The 7,018-nt window shown below is 34.0% G+C and overlaps 1 pseudogene; it reads left to right on the top strand.

Annotated features, from left to right (window-relative positions):
- The first annotated feature begins 5,512 nt into the window (after nt 1-5,512).
- Nucleotides 5,513-6,202, top strand: LOC118832822 (annotated as a pseudogene).
- The last annotated feature ends 816 nt before the right edge of the window (nt 6,203-7,018 follow it).

Here is a 7,018-nt window from a genome sequence, read left to right as displayed (position 1 = left end):
TCCAGTGTTAGAAAATGAACCTGAATGAGCTTTAAAGAAATTATGAAAAAAAATTTCCTGGTACAGATGGATTTATGAGTAAATACCATCAGACTTTGAAAGAACAAATAAACACATTACAAACATCGTTTGAAAAAATGAGAAAAGAAAAAAAAAGTCTACAAAATTCATTCATGAGATAGAATCCCCCAAAAAAAACTAGGGAAGAAGAAAGTAAAGAATTACTATAATAGACTGTATTACTTATAAATATTTATATAAATTCGAAATAACTTGAAAACACAATGGCTACATCATTATTTAAAAACAACATTATTCAGTGTGATCAATTTGGATTTATATGAAGGATACAAGGATGACTGAATAACAGGGAAAAAAAAACATTTACCATAATTAATTACATTAAAAAAAAATCTAGATCCAAATGACCCAATTACTTGATGAGATACAGAAAAAGCATTTGAAAAAGCACAATGCTCATATGGTCTGGAAACCTTACAAACCATTGGAAGAACAGGCCATGTTTTGAATCTGATAAAAGTGTTCATGTGTGTGTGTGTGTGTGTGTGTGTGTGTGTAAGTGTGTAAAAGGTAGCATTATTTCAAATTGCAGAACACTAGAATTATTCCTAATACATACAGGAACAAAGCAAGCATGCATTCCCCTTTTCTCCACCCCTAATTTCCCACTCTTCTTAACGTAGTTCTGGAAATGCTAGAGCTAAAAATAAGACAAAAGAAAAAAAAAACTAAAGACATAAACATATATAAGAAGAACAAAAAATTCTACCTATTTCATGACAACAAGTTCCCACATATTGAGAAGGACAAGTAATATCATCTTAATTACACAAGTGAAAGTATGTGAAACATTTCCATATTAGCCATGTAGCAAAAAGAAAAAAACAACCAACCAAACAAAAATCCCCCCAAACCCAACTAAACAACCAAAATATAAAATGAAAAAATTATACTTCAATTTGCACTCAGAGTTCATCCCTTCCCTGTCTGGAGGTGGATAACATTTTTCATCAAGAGTCATTTGAATCTCATTTGGATTATTGCATTGCTGAGAATAACTAAGTCATTCAGAGTTGATCATCATAGATTATTGCTCTTACCCTGTGTAATGTTATTCATGTTCTGCTCACTTCACTTTAGATCAGTTCATATAACACTTCACAGGTCCTTCTGAAAACATCCTGCTCATCATTTCTTACTGCATATTAATAGTCCATCACATTCATATACCATAACTTGTTTAACCATTCCCCAATTGATGGGCATCCCCTTAATTTCTGATCTTTGCCACCACGAAAAGAGCCACCATAATTATTTTTATACATATAGGTCCTTATTCCTTTTCCTTTGATCTCTTTGTGATATAGACCTAGTACTGGTATTTCAGGGTCAAAATGTATGCACAGGAGAGCAAAACTATTTTTCACTAGAAAGTACTGACTTAATAATGGAAGCAGATAAAACGCAATGCAAAAAAAAAAATCAATGGAAGAAAACCTACGCCTAAAGATCAAAAATTTAAATGTGAATGGATGAAATACCTTAGTAAAGTGGAAGAAAGAATAAAATGGACAAGAACTAAACCTAACAATATGCTATATACATAAAACAAATCTAAAAAAAGTACAAAACAAAAAGGTTAGAACCTGCTTGGCCTGGACTGAACCGTTGAGGATCTTTTAATGTAATGATTTATCATTCAGAGACAAACCAAATTAAAGATTCACAAGAGAGAAACTCAGAAACTATTTTTGATTTAAATAAACCAAAGTCAGTGAACAATTATCAATACTAAACATAAATGCAGAAAGTAGTATACTTTCTAAATTCTAAAGGTAACCAAATTTCAAGAAGACATATATAGCAACAGAATAAATGGGAGAAACTTTGACGTTCATCTCTCAATGATCAACAGGAAACAAGATGTAGAACTGAAAAAAAATAATAAAAATATTAGAGGTGAGAGATTTCTGTCATCTTAGAAATGTGAACATTAATTATGTGTTTTTTAGTAACACATATATGTTTATAAAAAGGGAAGATATATCACGGCACAAAAAGTAGAATGTATAAAGACATATATTACAATCGATAATATTACAAATGGCCATTAATATGGGAGATGCAAGAAAAAGTTATATGCCCAAATGGAAGATTAACTAGGACAGACTAAAAAAAAAATAAGCTGGTCTGTGAGGTCAGGAATTTGTGTAGAATTTACATGCCACAGGACAAGCTACTCAGTGGAAAGAGCACCCAGCCTAAAGTCAGGAAGACCTGAGTTCAAATCTGGCCACAGACACTTACTAGCTGTGTGACCCTGGGAAAGTCATTAAATCTTGTTTACCTCAGTTTCCTCATCTGCAAAATGAGCTGGAGATGGAAATGGCAAACCACTCCAGCATCTTTGCCAAGGACACCCCAAATGGAGTCACAAAGACTTAGATGTCACTGAAAAAAATGACTCAGAAACAACAAGGATAAGAAACCCGATAAGCAGTGCCTGAATGGTTTTCCCCAATTTAGCGTATATTAGCAGGATGAGAATTTTAGTTAATATATGATTCCAGTTCATAAATTATGCTCCTTTCACCTTTGGGACCATGTGTATGTGATTTCTAGGTTCTCCTTTCCAATCATATTTCTTAGTATTGCACATTTAAACTGCCTAATTATAAACTTAGTTACTGTAAAAATTAGAAGGTGGGGGTTGGCAGGGATGGGTGTTGGATGGAGTGTGAGAAAAAGGGAGGGGGTCAGCAGTGGTCAGGGACCAGAACAAGATTCAGTTTTACCACACTACTAAAGCAGTCCTCAGAGGGAAAACAAACAAACAAACAAACAAAAAAAAAACCAAGCATACTTTTGAATATATACAATAATAAAATTAAAAAGAGATGACTAATGAACAAATAGATTAGGCAATTTTCAAAAAGAAAATAAAAAGAAACAAACTCAAAATAAGCACGAGTGGAAATCTTGAAAATTAGAAGAGAAATAGAAAAATACCAAACAAAAAAGATGAGAGAATTAACAAGCATATATAGCAGTCTGAAAAGTTGGAGGGAATTGGAAAAATAAGGTTTTCAATATTCTGACTAAAAAAAAGGAGGAAGGGAAATCAGAGTGCTAAAATACAAATAATATGGAAAAATTATAGCAGAGGGGAAATAGGAATTGTCATAACTTTGAATACACAATTACATGCTTGCACAATTGAGAATTTAAAAGAAGTGGAGGTTTTCTACCAAAATATAGAAAAAGGAAAATTAATTGGACATGAAATCAAACTCTTAATCTAATGTAAAGACACAGAATTGAAATAGACGTTTATAGGAACAAGAAAGGAAAGAAAAGTCTGCTCCTGATGGATTTATGAGTGAATACTGTAAAACTTTTAAGAATTATTTACCAGACTACAGAAATTAATTAAAGAAATGAGACAGAAGACAGCCTACCAAAATATTTTACATGATAAAGTTTACTGATAAAAACCAGAGAAGAAGAAAGCAAAGAATAACTATAAATTGTATGATTAATGAATATTGAATAAAAAATTTAAATGAGCCCAACAAAAAGTCTATATCCCCAGTTTCAAACATAAATAGAAACAGGCCACTAAACCATGATAAGGATCCCGGTAGGTTGCATGTTGGCCACATATTCACATTGCCTATGTTCTACTGCATTTTTATTTTTTATATATTTATTTGCATTATTTATATTTTTATTTTATGTTACATTGTTTTATATTATAATATGTATATTGCATTAAATATTTATCTATTATATTTAAATTAATATCATTTATATTTCTATTTTGCAATTTAATCTGGCTCATGCTGTACAGTGTTGCAGGCTACAACCATGAGTTTTATAACAATGTTCTGCAGTAATATGTGATATGTGATAAACTTGGACTTACAGAAGAGATACAGGGATGACTTTCGATTAGAAAGCTCTTTTTTAGCATGATTCATCATATTAATGAAAGAAAACTTCACGGTAAAAACATGGCAGGTTACATAAAATGATACAAGCATAAATTATACACTATTAATGAGATTCTTAATACATAATAGTAAATGGGTTAAAGAACAAATCATACAAAAATAATTATCTGAAAAAGGACAATAATGAAACGAATACAACCCAAGTTTTCAGGGATGTTGCTAAATCGGTTCTCAGAAAGAGACGAAAAAATTATCTCTTTGAAATTTTTTTAAAAAAGATTGATAATGAACTGAGTTGGACATTAAATAATAATAAAAAAACTAACAAGCTAAAATAGGGACAAAAGAGGGAATTTTGAATATGAGGATAAATAGATAAAATATGAAATAAAATGATGACAGAATTCTAAAAAAAATTAAAGTTTCCTTGAAAATGTATCCATTATTGAAATCTAATCGAAAGACAAAGGAGGGAAATCAAATGGTCAAAAATGGAACATGAACAGAGCAAAAACCACAAAAGAGAAAAGGAGAACATTGTTATCTCAGTAAACAAAATTGCATACCAAAACAACACATTTCAAAAGAAATGGAGATTGAGTTACAAAAAGATAAAATAGTAGCATCAATAATAAATAATAATTTAATTATAAATAAAATAATTTCATTAATAATAATCAAATCAAAATAATCAAAATAAGATTTTATTGTCTGAAAATAAAACTAAATACATTTTAAATGAATTAGGAGGAGAAATCCTACTGCAGAGGGATTTAAACTTTGAAAAGAAGAAGTGATCACAATAAATTTATTTTTTCTAAAAAACAGAGAAAAACATTTGCACAGGTCCTTCACGAGACAGAGTTCTCCCCCCAAAATAAGAACCTGGGGAAGTATTTTTTAAAACGGGGAAATTAGGGCAAAGGGTGGTGAACTGAGACAAGGAGTTCAGAAATGTCTTACTATGTGGGGAGTATTTCCAGTATAAGGCATTCAGGGGCTTTTTCTTTATGTCCAGTTTTTGTTGCATTTTTTTGTCACCTTACCTGCTTAGAGTAGAAAGGTCTGTGAAAGGAACTGACTTCATTGTAGTTCTAATGATATAGCATCTTTAGAATGGTTTTCTTTCTTTCGTTTTTTTCTGGGAGTGTTTACAATTTTGTTATTCCCCGTTTCCAGGAAACCGTAAGAGTAGGGGTGGGGAAGGGAAGAAGACCTAGAGGAGGCCATGAGTGGAGAATGCATTTTGTCTTCAGAGCTCACTGAGAAAAGATGTGTCGGACTCAAAGAGCAAGATGACCCATACTTTTCAAACTCTGTAAAGGTATTGATTTGCTTGGTCTGACTATAGGTAGGACTGGTGCTTGGGAAGTATAGGAAAGGGAGATTGTTCTTAGTGATAGAGATGTTTAAAAAGGAGAGAGTATCAATATAACATTTAAAAATACAGAGAAGGGCCCCCCACTACCATTACCACAGAGGCCTCTGACCTCCGTCCCTGATTGCCTTCCCTCCCCCGGTGCTGCTCCCTGCCCGCCCGCTCCGGCCCTGTGCGCCATGGCTGAGGTAGACCCATTTGGTGCGGCAGCCGCTTCGGCCCCTGCCCCGGGGGGTCCCGCTGTGGGTAACGGGGTGGGGAGCCGCGGCAGCAGCGAAGAAGATCCGTCCGCGGTCTTCCTAGCCCAGCAGGAGAGCTAGATCGCGGGCATCGAGAACCACTGGGGCTTCAGCATCCTCGACAGCCGCAGTGTGCCCGCCTCCCTGCAAGGAGAACCCCCCCGGGGCCCGGATGTTATTGATGCAGTGATGAATGGAGAATACTACCAGGAGAGTAATGGTCCAACCGATAGTTATGCAGCTATTTCACAAGTGGATCGATTACAGTCAGAGTCAGAGAGTATCCGTAAATGGAGACAAGAACAAATGAAACTTCTGGAAGTCCTTGATGCCAATTCTCAGAAGCAGGAAGCAGAATGGAAAGAAAAAGCAATAAAAGAGTTGGAAGAATGGTACGCAAGGCAAGATGAACAGCTACAGAAAATAAAAGTCAATAACAGGGCAACTGAAGAAGCTTTTGGAAATGATGTTGAAGAGACTTCTCCTGGCACTGAGTGGGAACGTGTGGCTGGGCTGTGCGACTTTAACCCCAAGTCTAGCAAGCAGGCCAAGGATGTGTCCCGCATGCGCTCATTCCTCATCTCCCTCAAGCAGGCCCTCTGGTTCACTGAAGGGAAGCCCAATGAAAACATGACGATTGCAATATCTTAATCTTACTTAGCGAAGCTGTTCACAGTCATTGGATTAATTATGTTGGGTTCTTTTGGACCAAACCTCTTGTCTTTAGAGTTGATCATTGTTTGTGATTGCCTGTTTTCTTCAACGAAGTTTTCTCTCTGGCATTCCGAGTGGGAGGGAAATGAGAACCTCCAGGACAGTAGCCTCTCGTGCTTTTGTGCATTGTCATTTTCAACGGTACCGATAATAAAATTCTCTTTCAAATAAAAAGTAAATACAGAGAAGAAAAGAGAAAGTTTAGGAGCTAAAATACAATAATCATATTACTAACTTATTAGGCTATATACTCTATATATCACAAGTTATTTCTATTTTCTTTCTAAAGAATGTTGATATAAAAGTTTAAATAATGTCAGTGCAAAAAGGCTACAGCAATATATCCAATAAACTTATTTGACTCCATTGGATTCACAAGAGGGATATATGGATGACGACATTAGCAAAATAATTTAACATAATTGCATTAAAAATTAAAGCATCAGCTTTAAATCAAATGATTATTTGACAAGAAATAGAAAAAGCATTTGAAAAACTACAATGCTCATTTATCGTGAAAATCTTACACAACTTTGGAAGAGAACCACCATTTTTTTAATATGATAAAGAATATGTCTATATCTATCTCTCTATATATACACACTCATACACTATATAAATATATACATATATATGTCAAAAGGTAGCATTATTTCAAAAGTTAAAATACAAAGTATTCCTAATACATACATGAATAAAGGAAAGATGCATTC

The sequence above is a fragment of the Trichosurus vulpecula genome, chromosome X (assembly GCF_011100635.1).
Source record: "Trichosurus vulpecula isolate mTriVul1 chromosome X, mTriVul1.pri, whole genome shotgun sequence".
Classification (NCBI taxonomy): Eukaryota; Metazoa; Chordata; class Mammalia; order Diprotodontia; family Phalangeridae; genus Trichosurus; species Trichosurus vulpecula.
This window is presented reverse-complemented; position numbering and strand designations above follow the sequence as displayed.